A 20,411-nucleotide genomic window follows, 5' to 3' on the forward strand; every position below is an offset into this window, starting at 1 on the left:
CAATATAAGCTTGTTTTTGTTTCCATTTTTATTTGATCAAAGCGAAATATTTGACAAATATTTAAATTGAATTGTTATTTATATATACAAAAACTCAAGTACACTCCAATACCCAAGATAAGAAAAGGGTTAGGCAAATAGTCATTAGAAGGACACAAAAAAACCAACATGTTAAAATGTTTATGACTTGACACTGAGTAGAAAATCAAAACAAAATTATAACTATACCATGTAAAATTATGTGTACCCACAGATTAGAAATAAAAGGAAACATAGGCAAATAATTCTGTGAATTTCTGTGGTAGGTGGATTCTGAGTGGATTGGCCTTTTAAATATTGCTTTAATGTTGTGTAGTAAGAAAAGTAACCTAAAGTATAGTTTCTGCATTTGAGAGTTCCAGCCACCCATCCAAGATTGTATTGGAAATTCCAATGTCCCATAAGATTTCCGAGAATTAAAGGTGTTCTAGAAACTCATGATTATTTAGGGTCTTGAACTTCTACACTAGAGAATTCCAAATTCTATTCATGTGTTATCTACCATAAATGTTCCTTCTTCTCTGATTGCTTTGACCTGGACGTGAAACTGAGTCTCTTTAATTTCCCCTAAAATTTCACACAAGGCACATGTAATGTTAGCAGGAGTTTTAGATGGAGAGCTGTTATATCACAGCAAAGTGCACAAGCTAATATTGAACACAGTCCATCACTTTACTAAAATTCTTTTGGCTACCCAGCACATCTCATCTTCTCCTCCTTGAAGACTTACTGATAAGTTTCCCTCACTTTATCAGATAAAGCATCTTCCCATCTTCAGTGTAAGCTCTGAGTATAATGAAGATTTGATCTTGTGCTCTCATAAAATCAAGAGGCATATACTAAGTTTTACCCTTTAGCAACATAGAGATTTATTTTAAGGCAGATTATATTTCAAACATAAAAGTGGATGAATCACTATATTCATTTGGGGGATTTAAATGACATGAATTTAAGGTCACAAATTTTAAATTAGCATCCTACTGTGTTTAGAGTACAAAAGTGACACGAATTAAAAAGGAATGTAACATACAAAGTAAAAGAGAAGATTAATTTTTTAATATGAAGAGATAAAATAAAGATAATTTAAAATAAACTGAAATTAAAATTCAAAAACCTATAGGGTGATAATTGACTTTATAAGGATAGCAAGAAAGCTCACAGGATTTAAATAAGAGTTTAGGGTATTTTTATCTGTCTCTACTTATTCTAACTACTTGGTAACATAAATATTCACTCCACAGTGTTTTTCCTAGGGGGGCTAGTTCACTGGGAAGTTTTTTTTTTTTTTTTTTTTTGGCTCTTTGTAGAGTAGCTATAGGGAAATGATAGTCTCTAAAAATAAAATTTAAGAACAATTTGAAAATAATAAATTCAGATTTTCTTGACATCTTTGTTGACTAATTCTTTCCCCAAAGCATGTAATTTGAAGCATTGACTTAGAACTGCTTATATCTGCATATTGAAAGTAAGGATATATCTTTATAAGGGATAAGAAAAGAATTTAAAGTAGTCACTATTATAGGCAGTCTTCCATAGACATTGATTTTGACCCTACTATCAAGGCGAAAGTAAATTAATGTTAATTTTTTAGTTACCAAAATAAAACAGTATGCTCTCCTGGGTTCAGAGGGTAAAAATACTGTATCCTCAATTTTCTCTGAAATTATTGGAGTTCCACAGGATTCCATATTACCAAGTATGTTCCTTAGTTCCTAGAAACAAGTAAGGATAAAATACTGTCCATGGTATGGAAGGTATTGGACGGTATGTGTGAGAACAATCCAACTATTTGTCCATCTATTTGTCCTACTCCATCCACCCATGCATCCATCTATACTCCATCTACTTCTCCTTGTGGAGGAGACAGATTTGAGACACCACCAAGACTCATTTTATGTTGCATATAGAATGGTCATCACAAACCGTGGAACTCTGGAGCATCTCCTATATGTGATTTCTCCCAGGCTACTCCAATTACTCCTAAAATTAGCTGGAAAAAAAAGGTGCTTAATGTTATTTTGTTTAGATGTCAATACCGCAAATATTTTAAGTACCTGTTATTCACCAGGCGTAATAGTAGAAAGTCTTAGTACAAAAAAAAATAGGTGGTCTTGGCAGGGTACGGTGGCTCACGCCTGTAATCCCAGCACTTTGGGAGGCCGAGGCAGGCGGATCACGAGGTCAGGAAATCTAGACCAACCTGGCCAACATGGTGAAACCCCATCTCTACTAAAATAAAAAAAAAATTAAAAAAGAAAATTAGCCAGGCGTGGTGGCGAGCACCTGTAGTCCCAGCTACTGGGGAGGCTGAGGCAGGAGAATGGCGTGAACCTGGGAAGCAGAGCTTGCAGTGAGCCTAGATCGCACCACTGCACTCCAGTCTGGGCAACACATCGAGACTCCGTTCCCCCCACCCCCCAGAAAAAGGTGGTCTTATAATAAGGAACTCTTCTGAATAGTCTTTTAAACAAAAATAAAACAAGCAAAACAAGCAAATAAAACAGATAAAATAGACCTTTACTATGGTAGAAGGACTTTAAAACAGAAAAAAATAAAATACTGAGAATTCTGAACATTAAATATGGTAGAAAATTCAAATAGATTTGATAATATTCTTTTCAAAACACATTTATGCATTGCAACAGATAACAAATGAGGTTTAAATATATAATGGATCACACTGATTTTGCATTTGCTTCCTATACCTACTACACCATTGTTTGAAGGTATAGAAATTGTTTCTCTATTGGGTGTATCTTCTTTTATTGTTAATAATCCCCTCATATTCAAGAAGCTCCTCAAATAGCCTAATAAAGTACGTTCAAATTACCTAATAAAATAAGCTCCCTTAGAAGTCATCATTGTGATTGGAAAGCAATAGGGAGAAAGCTTGATTTATTGATTAGTAAGAGTATGCTATAAATTTTCTCCATATTAAAACTGTGTGGATTATGAGATCACACTTACTTACAGAAATTGCAGCAGATGGGCATAGTGATGAGGATATTAAAGGAAAGGATCACAGGTTAGCTTGTCTTTATAAAATGACTTTATTTCCTCTGAGATACTATGTATAAATCTAACAAAATTGCAGCAGGGAAGATTGTTATCTAAGAAAATACATGATGAATGCTTTTGTGAGACATAATTGTTTTGCAGTAAAAAACACTTTATGTACAGTCATGTGTCACTTAAAGATAGGAATACGTTCTGAGAAATGTGATGTTAGGTGATTTCATTGTTGTGCAAACATCAGAGAGTGGACTTACACAAACCTGAATGGTATTGCCTGCTACACACAGGCTATTGCTTCTAGGCTACAAACCTACGGCATGTTACCATACTGAATACTGTAGGAAATTTTAACACAATGGTACTTGGATAGCTAAACATAGAAAAGGTACAGTAAAAATACAGTATAAAACATAGAAAAATGGCACACCGGTGTAAAGCACTTACCATGAATGGGGCTTGCAGGACTGGAAGTTGCACTGGGTGAGTCAGTGAGTGAGTGGTGAGTGAATGTGAAAGCCTAGGACATTATTGTACACTACGGTAGACTTTATAAACACTGTACAAATGCTATATTAAACCTATAAAAAGATTTTTCTATCTTTAATAATTTAACCTTAGTTTATTGTAATTTTTTTTAACTTTATAAACTTTAAAAGTATTTTTAACTCTTCGAGATTTTTTGTAATAACACAGCTTAAAACACAAACACATTGTATAGCTGTACAAAATAATTTCTTTAATCCTTATTCTATAAGCTTTTTTCTATTTTTAAATATTTTTATTTTTTATTTTACCTTTTAAACTTGTAAAAACTAAGATACAAACCCACACATTAGCTTAGGTCTACACAGAGTGAAGATCATCAATATCACTGTCTTCGACCTCCATATCTTGTCTCACTGGAAGGTCTTCAGGGACAGTAACATGCCTGGAGCTCTCATTTCCTATGATAACAATCCCTTCTTCTGGAATACCTCCTGAAAGACCTGCCTGAGGCTGTTTAATAATTAAGTTTTTTTAATAAGTAGAAGTACACTCTAATGATAAAATATAGTAAATACATAAACTATAACATCATCATTTATTATCATTGTTATGTACCTTACGGAATTGTACAGTATGTACTACACTTTTATACAACTGGAAGTGCAATAGGTTTGTTTATACCAGCTTCATCAAAAACATGTGAGTTGTGTGCTGCTAAATTCTGATGGCTACAAAGTTACTATCAGATAAGAATTTTTCAGCTCTATTGTAATCTTACGGGACCGCTGTTGTATATGTGGTCAATCATTGTCTGCAATGTTATGCAGTGCATGATTGTATTTTGTAATTTTTTTTTGGTTCTTGCATAGGATTTCATTAAAGCGAAAGCATATGTGTGTCCATGACAGAAATAAATTAGCAATAGTAATTTCCCAGTCTGGTAGAACTTTCTTTCCTTCTTTTTTTTTTTTTTTTTTTTTTTGAGACAGACTCTTACTCTGTTGGTCAGGCTGGACTGCAGTGGCACAATCTTGGCTCACTGCCAAATCCACCTCCTGCACTCAAGCAATTCTCCTGCCTCAGCCTCCCCAGTAGCTGGGACTATAGGTGTGCACCACCACACTGGCTGATTTTTGTATTTTTAGTAGAGATGAGTTTTCATTGTGTTGGCCAGGCCAGTCTTGAACTCCTGACCTCAAGTGATCCACTTGCCTCAGCCTCCCACTGAGATGGGATTACAGGAGTGAGCCCACTGTGCCTGGCCTCTAGATGGGACTTTGAAACTCAACAGGAAACAGAAGTATCAGGTACAAATTTTGAATTTAAATGTGAATAATAGTTTTTTAATGATATAAAATTTGCCAGAATTTTATTTAAATTCAGTAAAAGAGCTTGATTATTTCTGGAAATTAAAAACAAATAATTCAACAAATAAGAATATTTCCATACAGTGTAGGCTTCTTGATGTGGTACAAAAGCTAAGATTAAGAATGAGGTAAGATTTGCTCTATGTAGATGCTCCATCCTTTACAAGTTGCTGATTCCAGGCCAGTCACTTAAACTCTCAGAGACTTCTCTTGTGTTTAAATAAAGAATGCTATTTGAATTTCCTACATTCTATGCTCACTCTAAGATTCAAGCTTTATGATGTATACACAGAAACCTCTAAACTCTGAGCATGAGACTAAAATTTAGGCATGAGGTATGCTCATTGCTAATGTGGTATCACTGCTTCTAGAGCTTTTCAGTAGATAGAGCTAATAAATGTTATGTATGTAGACCCATTTCTGTATCTATGTATTTTAAAATAAGAATGGGTTCACAAATTAATATCTACATCTCTAAACTAGCAATACAAGGTTAATTTTAGCCATCTCTCCTTGCTAATTATGACTTCTTTCTCTAGCAATATGAAACCTATCTCCCAATATCTATAATTTATTTACTTATGCATTCCACCCTAATATACATGCAAAGTACTTTCATAATTGCTAACCTGCGCTCCTTTGAAAAAAAATCAACTAAAATACAATGTCTATGTATAGTTCTTTGTATAGTTAGCCTCATCCTTTGCAGGTTTTGTCCTTTCAAAATACTGTTTTCCAAAATATAGGCTAGATCCTTTGACTTCATCACCTTCAGTAAGCTTATATATTACATTTGTAAGATGGTTAGGTTCACTTGTCACTTTTCCACCCCATTTGGGGATATTACATCTTATTCATTTTCTTTCTTTCTTCCTTTTTTTTTTTTTTTTTTTTAATGTGTATGCTGCAGAGATTACTCATTGTGTTGTACAGTTCTATGGGTTTTGACGAGCACAGTAATTTGTCCAGCACCACGGACAGTTCCACTGCCATTAAAATTTCCTCATGTAATCAACGATTTTGTAGTTAACCCTCCTATATCTCTAACTCAATATATCTCTAATTTGGGCAACCATTGATCTATTTCCCATCTTTATGTTTTGGCTTTTCCAGGGTTTAAGATGATTGAATTATATATCTTAAATATGTAGTCATTTGGGCTTCCCTTCTTTCACTTAGCAAAACGCACTAAAACGTTCATCCATGATGTGCATACATCAATAATTATCTTTTTAAAATATTTGAATAGTATTCCCTTTTATAGATTTACCACAGTCTGTTCATTCATTTACCAGCTGAAGACAGCATATTAGTTATTTCCAAATTTTGGCAATTGAAGTCAAAGTTTCTGTAAATATTCCCGTATTGTTTTTCTGTGTCAAATATGTTTTTCAATTCACTTGGGTAAATACTTAGGAGTGGGATCACTGGATCATATATTAAGCAAGCATCTGACTTCATAGCAAACTTGCACATACGTTTTTCAAAGTGGCTGTACCATTTTGAATTGCCAACAGTAATGAAAGTAGTGAATGAGAGTCTCCGTGGCTCTGCATGCTTACGAATATTTGATATTGTTAGACTTTTAATTTATTTATCCATTTTTAACAGGTATGTTCTGGCACCTTATTGTGGTTTTCATTTGTATCTCCCTAGTGAAAATCTCCTCTTATTCTTATTAGTCATCCGTACATCTTCTTTGGTAAAGCTCAGATATTTTACTAGGAAAATTGGATTTACTTTCTTATTTTTAAGAGTTTTTTTTTATATATATTATGGACACAAATCTTTTATCAGATATGTGATTCACAAATCTGATGCCCATATTTTCATTCTTTTAAGAATGTGTTTGATGGAACAATTTTTTTAAATGTTAGATTTTTTTTTTTTCTATTGATTTACTCCTTGTAATGAGGAGGGCTGTGATCAGCAAATTACTTTAGTTACAACAAAGCAAGTACACGGAAGCTAATAAAAAGCCCCCAAATTCCAACATGTATTATAGCTTAGAAGTACACATTTGGTATATTTTCTTCTCTATAATTTCTCATAAACACGGGATTCTATAAAACTCCATTTTAAGTAATAAGTTTAGGGTTTGACTTTTTTTCTCATTGAAATTTTAAAGTCATACTCCTTTGATGTGGTCTGAAGTTGGCCTTCAAAATTCCTGTTAGGTAACAGAACCAAAGTATTATATCAGTGATCCTCTGGAGCAGAGTTTCCAGTATGGAAGCTACCAGCCACGAGACAGCTGAGCACTTGAAATACAGCTAGCATCATTGAGAAGATGACTATCAGTTTAAATTTAAAAGCTGACTCTTGATTTAGTTATTGGAACAGTTTTAAATATTTGTAGGACAATTTGGGCTTGTGAATCTACTTTTTCGAATGTAAATTTTATTAAGTCTAAGTATAAATCAAGTATATTCAACAAAACTTTAGTATCCGAATTGAGATGTTCTGTAAGTACACACTGGATTTCAAGGACTTAGTGTGAAAAAAAGAATGCAAAGTGTCTCGTTCTTTTCTTTACATTAGTCATATGATAAAATAACTATATTTGGAATGTACAGGGTAAATAAATAAAATATATCATTAAGACTCATTTCACCTGCTTCTTTTTACTTTTTAAAAAGTGTGGCCATAAGAAAAAATTAAATAACATATGCAGTTCACATTACAATTTTATTAGATAGCACTGCTATAGAATATGATAATATGTATTAAATCATATTTTGTGTTGCAGTGGACTCAGAGTTCTGAAACGGGGATGTTAATAACCTATCCACCACCACCTCCAATTCTCTGATAGCTTTATATCCTCAGACAGGAGCTTAGCAAAACAAGGGCTGAAGACAATAGAGAGTAAGACTTGAGAAAGGATTTTAGGTCTGACGATATTAGGTGTTGTTAAGGAACAGCATCTCCTGATGCCCTAAACATACCGTAAATTGTAGGGACACTACTGATTCCTGATGGGTTCCAGTTCATAGTTTGCTTTCACCCAAGGAAAAGGGACTAGGCTGTTTTATTTCTTTCTCATTGACATGAGTAACACTTATTGCTTCATAGTATCTCTTAACTCAAAAACAAAGCACAGTATCCCAGAATTGTACTTCCTTCCTTATTTTTTAATAATGTGAAATGAACAGTAAGAGGTTCACATCTGTGTAAAGATTACTTTTCTTCTTTTCATTTAACTTATTAAGTTAACTTAATAACTTATTTAACTTATTAAGTTACATATATATGAATATATATACTCAATATATTCTTATATTCATATATAAGAATTATTTAGTGGTATAGGCATTATCTACCCCAAATTAAAATCTATTTTCAAAAGATAACTAATATAAAAAGAAATTGACCTAAATTTAAAATTAGATTGCAAATTATATTGAGAACATAAAATTTTCCATGTCCAATATTTATTTACAGTTTTCTAGAAAACACAAGAGTATAGAAATTTTAAGATTAACTGTAAGATTTATTTTAAAATATGATTAGACATGATCGATATATTATCCTACCTACTATGATAGAAAATTATTTTAAACTTTCACTTTGATAGAATGTTAAAACTAAGTTTATGGAAGATCTCCTCATAGAAGCTAACCTTCTGAAATTATTCTGTACCTTGGATAGGTTTTAGTTCATAATTTTCTGAAACAATATAAATCATCTATAAGTTCTAACTGAACAATTTCTCCCATAGTCAAGCTAGATTGAGAAAGTAAATATATACTTACAATATAGAGAACATATCATGGGAAGCACATAGACAGTTATACTACTTCACTGTCTTATCAAATCCTTGAGTTATTACATTCTAAACCTGATGAGAAAGAGAAATAAAGAAGTATGTTAGTTAAATGCACTAGATATACTATATATATAGCTAGATAACCAAAAAAATCTAAAAGAAAATGCATGATAAAAACAAAAATCTTTCTGTATTATTGCGTTCTTTGCTGATGTCTATTTGTGATTTCTGTTAAATTTTAAAAAAAAATGTTATTGATGGCCGGGCGCAGTGGCTCATGCCTGTAATCCCAGCACTTTGGGAGGCTGAGACAGGTGAATCACTTGAGGTCAGGAGTTCAAGACCAGCCTGGCCAACATGGTGAAACCCTGTCTCACTAAAAATATAAAAATTATCTGGGCACGGTGGCAGGCAACTGTAATCCCAGCTCCTGGGGAGGCTGAGGCAGGAGAATCACTTGAACCTGGGAAATGGAGGTTACAATGAGTTGAGGTCACACCACTGCACTCCAGCCACAGTGACAGAGCAAGACTCTATCTCAAAAAAAAAAAAAAAAGTTATTGAATACCTTAAATAGTTACAATATATAAGGGAAATATCATTAAAAAGAATGAATGATCTAGGTTATAGTTGAAACTCTAAGAAAGTGAGTATAAGATACCTTGATAATTAAATATATTTAAAATTTCCCGTTTACAGAATAAATTGTGCCCATGGCACAAAAAACAAACTAGCAAAAAACTTGCTAAATCATCTGGATGTATACAACTATCCGAATGCTTATAAAAATAAAGATCAAACAATTTGCTAATTTGCCTAAACATTTGTCATTTTAACGGTGATGTGTGTTAGCCAACATACATGATTAGCACAAACAGAGGTAAACGCTTTCAAATTGTATTGAATTAAGTACTCTATAATGAATAAGGATTAGATTTAATATAAAGTGTGAAACTGACCCACTGGCATTCACTTACCCCAATCAAGAACAAATATTTTTAAACTATGGAATAACTTAAAGTATATAAAGGGCACATTCAGTTTTCTCTTTAAGATAATGCCCCCGCAAGTATGTTATATAAACTTATCCCCTGTCAAAAAATGCATTTTTGCTATAGAACAGACCCAAGGGAATTCGTACACTTAGCACTAACCAAAAATACTTGTTAAGTATCTTGTACTCATTGCATACACCCCTGTGCACACGCTTGCGCACACACACAAACACGTTTTGTTCTGATTTTATGTCCCTCAAACACTTGCATTTTTTTCTTTCCCAAAGCAGTCAATTTTAAAACAAAATTCAATCTGATTTCTTTGTGGATTTCCACATAGCCTTGGATTATGCTTGAAAGAAAAATAATTTAATTTTCCACTGAATTTAGTACCTTTTCCCCCTTATACTTTGATATTGGATTCAAACACATTTAAAGATAATACAGATATGAAGAAATTGATCTATCTTGTCTTTAAAAAGTTGACTATCACCTAATTGTTCTTTTTTCAAATGTGTAACAGTTTGTAAATGAATAACTATATTTTGTAATATTTGTTTAGGGTTTTTATGGGTGTGTGTGATTGTCATATAATTATCAAAGCATTATTGTAAGGTAGGTTTTAGTTTTCTCATTTTGAAAGGTTCTGATAACTCAGACAACTGGTACATATTAAGAAGCTGGAAGGTATTGTAGCTGTGGATCAAATCCAAACCTAACTTCAAAATGTCTCCTCTTTCTTATTACAATCTTCACTTGCACATGGCTTCTGGATGTTGTTTGTAGGGCTATTCTGCTTAACTATCTACTTTCAATACTCTTAGAGGTCCCAATTAGAAAAAAATAATAAAATGCTTTATAGAGTAAATTAATTTCTTTGTTGAAACTGTGTATAGCTGTCTTAGGATTGTTAAATGAGTAAAACCACAAACACTATTATTGCATATAAAGTGTGCAGTGTATTGGTTATAATTCTTCACATAAAAGATCAAAATACTCAATCACTTAATAAAAACTAGAGAAGAGGCATAGATATCCATATAAATTGGCTCCCAAACATCTGAGATATATATATATATATATATAAATTATTTGCTGTCGCATTTGCTTTCATTGTACCAGTGTTTTCTTGTTTTTGTTTTTGTTTTTGCCATCTGACATCTGATTCAATGCTTTCAAAAAGACCTTGGCTGAGAAGTCAGAAAAAATCAAACATTTAGAATTATTTCTAGAATGAGAGCAAATAGTGAGGGCCAGGAAGTGGCCTGAGTTCTTTTATCTATTTGGTAACTCAGATTTGTGCGTGTGTGTGTATGTGTGTTTCCCAAATCATGGTTATAATTTAAAGTCTCAGCATGCTGAATAAATCACACTTAAGTAATTGAGCTACTCTTTTGATTACTTTTGTTGATAATGTTTTATTTGAACTTAGTTTTTATTATCTCTATCTCCCTTTTTCTATTATGTGTAGGGAGAAAATCATTTTCTCCATTCCCTATATTTGTGTCCAAACCAGTCAAAAAATTATAGTGCATTTTTCTCTTTTGCTTTTCTACATGTCTTTCTTCCTACAATGGTAAGGCATCTACCTGCCATGGGGTAGAGGTGGGAAAGAGACACTCAATTTCTGTTTTTCAAGGCATTATTTTAATGTATAGTTCAACATCAGTCTTTAGAAAGCCCTTCAGTTTCTTCCTCCATATCAAGACCAGGCTTGATGGGTTAGTCTATTATTTGGATGTTTTGCCAAGACCCAGATGCTTAGTAACTTAAAGATGAAACATTAAGATGATTCACTAAGTGTTTTTACTTTTCATCTCGATGTTTGTCAACAAACATAAATGAGTGGGTTTGCATGGAATTTTATATAAAGGAGTTTCAAATCATGTAGGAAGAACAGGCCAGGCACAGTTGCTCAGGCCTGTAATCCCAGTACTTTGGGAGGCCCAGGCAGGAGGACCTCTTAAGGGCAGGAGTTTCAGACCAGTTTGGCTAACATAATTAGACCCTGTTTCTTCCAAAAAAAAAAGTTTTAAAAAAAATAGGCAGGCACATTTGTGCACATCTGTAGTCCCAGCTACTCAGGAAGCTGATGTGGGAAGACTGCTTGAGTCCAGGAGTTTGAGGTGATAGACTATCATGCCACTGCACTCCAGCCTTGGCGATAGAATGAGACCCTTAAAAAAAGCACAATAGGAAAAAAGCCCTCAGGCATTCTTTTGAGGAATGCCAGAATAGGTGGAGAGAAAGAGTGCAGTGGTAGAGAAAAGTGGATGCTACAGCTCTTGTCTGTTCTTCCCAGCTTCTCGAGGCCAATCCTCTAGGGGATGTATCTTTCGAAATTCTTAATTACATTGACGGGATGCTTAGGGTTTTTGCTTTCAAGTTTTGGAGGACATTGCTGTGCTGAGTAATCCCAAGTCAACATGCGGATCCCAAGTAGTAGCCAAGGAGGCCCTGTGGCATGACAGACTCACTTTGCAATCCCAAGTTTCCTTTGGCTATCATGCAATATGGATAATAAATTGAGGGGGATTAATGGGCCTTCTATGAGCAAAATGGCTCAGCCAAGAAGGTTTATGAGGTTCACAGTTTTAACCAGGTGTCAGAAGAGAAAAGTAGTAGAGACTCTGAGGAATCTGAGCATCAAGATCAAGGGCAGGCTGAATTAGCAAGGCCATTAGAAGAGACAGAGCTCAGAAAGAATTGACTGTGACAGGTGTCGGCAGCAGAGTGGGACTGGAAAGGCCCACTGAAGAGAAGCAGCCAGAAAAGGAAGGTTTCATGAAGGAGTTCATGTTTGAGTTGAAGACAATGACTCACCCTTATATTCAAGACCTAGCATTACAAGGAGAGTAGACACAAAGTGCAAAGGCCCAGGACAGTAACAAGCACTGCATGTTCAAACAAAAAAGAAAAACACCCCAGTATACCTGTAGCATAGTTACCCGGGGCACTATGGGTAGGGTGGGTGTGAGGGGAAGGGTAAGACAACCAGGTAGCAGCAGGTCTTGATGGGCCTCAAAGGCCATTGTAAAGAGTTTAGACTTTATAGTGCAATGGATACAAGATGGTTTTGGCTGGGGACTAGCATGATCTGAATACAATTTTAAATGATCACTTCAGCTGTCCTATTGACAATAGAGGGGCAAGGCTGGAAGCAGTAGCCAGTTCAAAGGCTATTACTGTCCTTGAATTGAGGACAATGTTGGTTGTTAGGTTTGGTGGAAATAAGTGTTTGGATTTGGAATACATTTGATATATTTGAATAAAGTATTAAATCCAATTCATTAGTATGGTCATTTCACAAACACAAATGCATCATTGAGTCATCACTTTTGAATCATTGCTAATTTTTTTTTGTAGAGAAAGATCAGTTTAAATAATAAAAATTAGATCTTTATTCAAGATACTTTAGTAAATTTGGGGGAAAATACACCAAAGGTGAAAAATATGGAGACACACTAGTTTTATATAATTGTTTTCAGTTGCTGTTGAATTAAAGATAGTGCAAATGATTAAGAAAAACACTACACAATCTATAAATGTGAAAGAACAAGGAAATGGCCAAATGGAGCATTATTTATTTAAAAAGAAGCTTCAGAGAACTCTGAAAGATGTTGTTAGAAATACCTCAGATATATTGAAAACTGAATTCCAATAATAGGAGCAAACTTCTTAATTCAGCTGACCAGATGAGATTAAAGGACATTGAATTTTGAAAAATAATGACAAGTACTATGTGCTGTTTATAATAAGTGAGCGTTGCTGCCAAGAGAGGTCATCGAGCCAAATCCTGTGACTGTACTTTAAGTAGAATTTTATGACTTCAAAATTTTATGACTGGGTCTTTAAGCTTTTTTTAATTCAACATACATTTTCTAAATGTCTTCTATGTAACAGAGAGTTGCTAGGGGTTATGGCCATAAGGGTTCCTAAGACACTCTCTCTGCCCTCGAAATCTTCACAGTCTAGAAGCGGAAGGGGAAAAACAGAAATGAACTGTGTGTGTACAAAAGAACTGTGTGTGTGTATCTGGCTTTGGGTACACATGTAGTAGCATTCTATTTTACAAGGTGTAAGCTTAATAGAAAACAGGCTATGCAACGTGAATGCAGAATAATGACAAGACACTGCAGCATGAATAAAGAGAAGCATAGCAAGGATAATATCATTTTGGGACTAAAAAGTAATATGGCCTCTGTGGAACAGAGTGTAAAGGTAAAGAGCGTAATGGAAGACATGCACAAAGCAGTGGAGGTGAGTTGGAGAGCCCCTAGGTCATGCTGAGAGCTTGATTCTCATTAACGCTAGTAATAATAACACCTGTTCACTATATACAGGCTCAATTTTAAGAGTCTATCCATATATGTTCTCATTCAGTCTTGTCAATGAGTTTATGAAGTAGTACTATTGCAGTTTTAGAGATGAGAAATATGATGCACAGAAAGATTAAGCAATTTGTCCAAGGTCATTCAGCTTGTAAGTGGTACAGCTGGACTGGAACCCAGACAGATTGATTCCTGAGTCCCATTCTTGGTGTGATATGTCTGCCTCTTCCATACAGCATGGGATGATTTGTCTCTAAAGAATTCCTTTTTCATAAATGTACATGGAAAAGAAAATTTTCCTGTTCACAGTCCAAAAAATGTTGGTTGGCTCTCTACATTAGGTAGAAATATGAATAAGAATCCTAGACCGAAAAAAAACAAAGCCAAGTGAGAATGAACGAGAAGAAGAGAAGGAAATAACAAACATTTCTTAAGCATTTTATTGTGGAACAAATTCAGGGCTAGATGATTTAAAGGTCATCTCCCAGGTCCATATCTTTGCAGTATATGACCAAAGAAAAAGAAAAAAGAATGGCCATGAGAGACATGCATGATTTGGACTTGCTTCTACAGCTCTTGTTTATTTTCTTTATCTGAAATCTTTCAAGGGTTGTGCTTTCTTCTCATTCCTTCTCTCTCACTTAGCCGGCTTGAATGAACTGTTTTGACTCTATAGTTAAAGGGAATAGGATGTAGATCCTCGTGAGTTGAACAGGGTTGGATGTTCTATAGAAGGCTAGCCTTGAATGATATAGCCTATTCTACGCATGGAGTTGTTGCAGGTGACAGAATTAGTAACACTTAGGATCACTGACAAACATCAATGTCTTAAGAACTTAAAATACACTAATGCTTGGCATACAGATTAGTAATTGTTATAATAGATGTTTGAAATAGATTTGTCCAAATGTATACATACATTTTATCAATAGAAATATTTTCAACACGTATTTTGGGGAAGGGAAAGCTGCTTTGTTCTTTTAAAACTTGCACACTTCAGGAAAAATTCTTGAGCTTCTTCCCCTGAGCTTTAAGCAGTACTAGAAACCTCATTGTACATTCTTCCTAAAGCATCTATTTTATTCAAAGATTGGAGAAAATGAAATTTATTCTAAAATAGAGAGACAGTATATAATAAATAAAATGCAGAATGTACATATATTTGTAAAGACTTATTTAATCAAAACACTTATGGAATCCCTATTACGATAGGTGCTGCTGTGGTTGTTGGGAATAAGGCTGTTGTTCCTACATATTTATGATTGTCTCATGCTAGGTGGTATGAAAATAAAATATGCAAGTTTTAAGACATGTATGAATAATTTTTTATGGAATACAGTGGATGCATATTTTGCCTTCAGATGCTGGAGAAAATAAATTATGACTGTTTTGATTTAAACTAGAGTTTAGCAAAGCTATGCACTAGAGATCTATATGGTAAACACTTTAGGCATTGCAGGCCAGGAGACAAAGTCAAAGATGTCCTATAGGTACCCATATATTATACAATTTATGTTTCATCTGCTCCACTCTGCTTTTGTAATATGAAGACAGACATAAATAATGTGCTATAGTTTACCAAATTCTGGTTTGGATGAAAATGAATTTTTTTTATTTTTTTAATTTCACTGAGACATATGTCTGTAAAATGGTTTGATACTTTGTGTCTTTCAATCAAATCAATCAAGTTTAAGCATTCCCTCTCTTCATTTCTCTAGCTGTAATGGGGTCTTGGAATCATTAAACCAATGAAAGATAAGCCCTGACTTTTCTTGTAACAGGCCTGGGAGAGACAGACCAATTAGTCGCCTGGGAGCTTCTGATGGATAGAATAAGGTTTGGGCTGAGTTCTAGGTGTTGCTCCCAAAGACTGCAATGCACTTCATACTTATTCAGATGGTGTTTTAATTCCTTATCTTACATGTTAAAATACTCCCAGGAAGAAGGATCTGAAGATAGGAGATAAGAGGTAAACTCAGGCAAAGATTGTATAACACTCGTCTATCATCAGTCACATCCACCAAAAAGGACATGTCTCTTGGAACCGGGATTGGGAAAGTAGACCAGGGACAGACAGTTGATGACACTTCTTACTTCTTTACTATTTTTTGTCTATGGCAATAACAAGAAAAAATTGAATACTTCCTTTTAAAAGCACATGTTTTTAAGAGTGTTAAAGGAGGTCAAGATAAGATAAAGCAGGGTTTTGATATGCTGTTGCTCTTCTCCCAACAACCCTCCCTCCCCATTCTTCTGACAAAAATGGGGGAAGCACTAAGAAGATAGAAGGAAGGAAGGAAGGAAGGAAGGAAGGAAGGAAGGAAGGAAGGAAGGAAGGAAGGAAGGAAGGGAGGGAGGAAGGAAGGAAAGTGACGTTTTGTCTTGGGCTCACTCTCAATGACGTAGCTCCATACTTGCTGCCTGCTATCTTCAGTCAGGCTCCCGGAACTCCAGAACTCTAGGGGTAGTAAAAGGCAGTTCAGGTTTTCTCTCTTTCCTGACCCCTGGATGACTTCTACGAAAAGCTGACATTCATTGAACAAGCTATCCCAGTGTACTACAAAGCCTAGAGATAACTAGTGTTGGAAAGGTTAGGATCCACTGGTTTGTTCCCTTTAACATTGGGTTCTTAAAATTTAATAGGCATAAGAGTCATCTAATGACTTCTTAGAAACACATATTTGTGAAATATATCTCCAGAGATGCTGATAATAGGTACGGGTAAGGCCCTGGATTTCCATATCTAACAATTTCCCTAATTTTTAGAGGAATTTGTTGCAGATGTTTGGGGATCATGCTGTGAAAAATAACAGATCAACTCCAGAGTGTTCAAAACAACCGAATAAAAAAAGACTATAGAAACTTATCATTATTTAAATAACTATTAAAACTTTTCTTAAGTATAAATTAACTGCATGAAAAATAATTCTATCACTATAAATTTTAATTAGAAAATTTAAGACACAGCTTTTCATCTAGACCAAAGACTCTTGGGAAATCAATAATCAAATGATAAAATTTAGCATAGTATGTTTTTTGTAATCAACAAAGAAGACATACTATTCCTAGCAAAAATATTAAATGGCTATTTTACATAATGGCTATTTAATTTAGAATAATATGATTTTTATTTGTAAAGGAGTGCTTACACTGATGAGGGATTTTAAAAATCAGAATTGCTTGTTAAATTCTCCTCAAACAATGAACGTTTTGGGAAAGGAAAAGAGTCCACTTCAATTTTAACTGCAATTTTTATATTAAATACAGTAGTTTGAGATATGTGTTAATAGTACATGGTTTACAAATAAACTGAGTTATTAAAAAATGAAATACATTATATTGTTCAGAACATAGGGCAATTTACCACAAAGCAGTACTCTGACTCACTGCATACAAAGAAATGCATTTTGTTTTAAAACAGATTTATCTCCTTTTGAATCATTTTAAAACTTGAATTTCAGGATTTTAATAGCCTAAATAAAAGAACCACACTCTTCTGAACTTATTCCTTCCAGGCGTGAGCATTCCACCACTATGAATAAATTTGACTCTAAGTAAGCACGGAAGAACTCAGATTGCCTGATATGAAGCCCCGAGATGACTATCTTTGTTCTTATTTGTTCTTCTAATACACACTTACAATGTATTTTGGAAAAAATGAAATCTGTACCTGCCAAAAAATCTGTACCCACTCTATTTTGCTTAGAAAATTATACAAAATAATTTACACTTGTGTGGCCAGTCACGGTGGCTCCTGCCTGTAATCCCAGCACTGTGGGAGGCCAAGGCGGGTGGATCACGAGGTCAGGAATTCAAGATCAGCCTGGGCAAGATGGTGAAACCCCCATCTCTAAGAAAAATACAAAAAATGTGCCGGAAGTGGTGGTGGGCACCTGTAGTCCCAGCTACTCGGAAGCCTGAGGCAGGAGAATGGCGTGAACCCAGGAGATGGAGCTTGCAGTGAGCCAAGATTGCGCCACTGCACTCCAGCCTGGGCGACAGAGCAAAACTCCACCTCAAACAAACAAACAAAAACAAAACAAACAAAAAATAATGTACACTTGAGTAGTTTTCTACTGCCAACATTTTTGATCCATGTCCTTCATATATTTTATATCTGTCCTTCATATATGGACCATGTATGGCAAATATGCAGATCTAAATTCATCTTAACATGGGAAAATTAAAATAAAGTATCAAGCCATTTTTCATATAGTTTGGTCAAATAATATTAAAATATTTACTATAAAAGTGAAAACATTGCTAAAGGAAAAGGAAATAAAATACACAACCTAAATTTTCTGCTTAAGTATCCTTTTCATTTCAGAGCTAATCTACTCTGGCAAATGGGTAGAGAAATATAACCTTGGCGTTGAGTTTACTGAAGGTGGAGGGTTGAAAGCTCTGGATAGAAAGCAGGTACTAGGAATGCTCTTACCCTTAACAGTGTGTACATTATTCAATACATTTTTGTTATAGCATTCTTCTTTAGAAAGGCAGTGTTATTCTGACTTTTATGTAAATTGGTTTAATCAGATGATGTGGTTGTCCTTCTAAACATCTAGCTGAGATTAGCCCCCTGTTGTGCATTGAATTATGGCACCCCTAAAAGACATATTGAAGTCTTAACCCCTGGTACCTGTGAATGGGACCTTATTTGGAAATACATCATTTGCAGATTCAATCAAGTTAAGATGGATCCACCAATTAACTTTATTATAGCAGTTATTTTACAACATATATATATATCAAAACCATGCTGTATATCTTAAATATATACAATTTTCATCCATCAAATATACCTCAATAAAGAAAAGATGGGAAAAAAAAGATGAAAATCACACTGGATAAGGTTAGGCCCTAAATCCAATTATTGGTGATATGAGAGAGCTTGGGAGATACAGAGACTCACAGAAAGAAGTCTATTGAAGAAGCAGCAGATATTGAAGTTATGCTGCCACAAACCAAGAAACTTGCTAGCAACCACCAGAAGATAGAGGGAAAAGAAAGGATTCTTTATGGAGCCATTGGAGAGAGCGTGGCACTATCGACACCTTCAGCTTGGACTTCTAGCCTCCAGAATTGTGAAAGAATAAATGTCTGTTCTTTGAAGCCACCTAGTTTGTGGTTATTTATTATGGCAGCCCTAGGAAATTAATATACTCCTCACAGATTTAATTTTAATTTGGGTAAGGAGAGTAGTTGAGGTAATGGTGGGATGCTGTAGTGTTGAGTTCTTGAATATAAAGAAGGCAGAATAAGAATTCTATTCACCTGAGAGATGGAAATTGAGGGCAAAGAAGAAGAAGGAAAGTGTCTAGAAAATACATATGCATACACACACACGTGTGTATGTGTTTGTGTGTGTGTGTATTTGCCCTGACTGAACTTAAAATCATCTTAAATAATGCTGTTGCATGATAATGTTGTTGAAATATTCACTGGTCTCCTCCCCTACTCCCTATTCAAGCATTTGGCCATTCCCTATTCACTTAGCTGATGTTGAAGGCCTGAAAGTCTGTTTCTGACTGTTATTTTCCAATAGCCCAAGGCCAGGGAAGTCTGGACCTGCCTCCTCCGCTCTTGGTTTTGTACAGTCTGTTTTAGTCACTCTAGCCTTCTGTCAGCTCTTCAAAGTGCTCTCCTGTTTCCATATGTAATGTCTATTGGCACAGCATGTCACACATTCCAGTGTAGCATGATGCATGAGAGAAACTAAGTTTAAACTGTTCTCTCTGGTATAATGGGAAGATGTTTTCTTTTCAAATTTGGTATACAGGGGGAAAACACACTTTCTACATGATATTTGATGTGGGTATCAAACTCAACTACATCTAGAGCTTAAGATTTTTCGGCCTGAAAAGGCTGATTAAAAAAAGAAAATAAAGGGGCTTGAACTTCAAATCCAATGAATCATATGTGATTGTAAGTAAAGTTATAGGCTTAAGGCTGTTTACATGTGGGGAAAAGAAAGAGAGAGCAGACTACTGTTACTGTGTCTATATAGAAAGAAGTAGACATAAGAGGTTCCATTTTGTTCTGTATTTGAGATGCTGTTAATCTGTGACCCTACCCCCAACCTTGTCCTTGCAAGAGACCTGTGCTGTGGTGATTCAAGGTTTAAAGGATTTTGGGCTGTGCAGGGTGTGCTTTGTTAAACAACTGCCTGAAGGCAGTATGCTTGTGAAAAGTCATCACCATTCTCTTAATCTCAAGTACCCAGGGACACGTACACTGCCAAAGGTCTCAGGGACCTCTGCCTAGGAAAGCTAGGTATTGTCCAAGGTTTCTCCCCATGTGATAGTCTGAAATATGGCCTCATGGGAAGGGAAAGACCTAATCGTCCCCCAGCCTGACACCCGTGAAAGGTCTGTGCTGAGGAGGACTAGTACAAGAGGAAAGAAGGCCT

The 20,411-nt window shown here is 35.0% G+C and overlaps 1 protein-coding gene across 1 annotated transcript in view; it reads right to left on the reverse strand.

Moving 5' to 3' along the window:
- The window catches only part of FUT9 (fucosyltransferase 9), a 195,714-nt gene that overhangs the window by 86,210 nt on the left and 89,093 nt on the right, over positions 1-20,411 (reverse strand). Inside the window, 1 exon segment of the mRNA NM_001194065.1 lies at positions 8,663-8,748. The gene's annotated coding sequence lies outside the window, so the exon portion shown is untranslated.

This window comes from Macaca mulatta, chromosome 4 (assembly GCF_049350105.2).
Source record: "Macaca mulatta isolate MMU2019108-1 chromosome 4, T2T-MMU8v2.0, whole genome shotgun sequence".
Taxonomy (NCBI): domain Eukaryota; kingdom Metazoa; phylum Chordata; class Mammalia; order Primates; family Cercopithecidae; genus Macaca; species Macaca mulatta.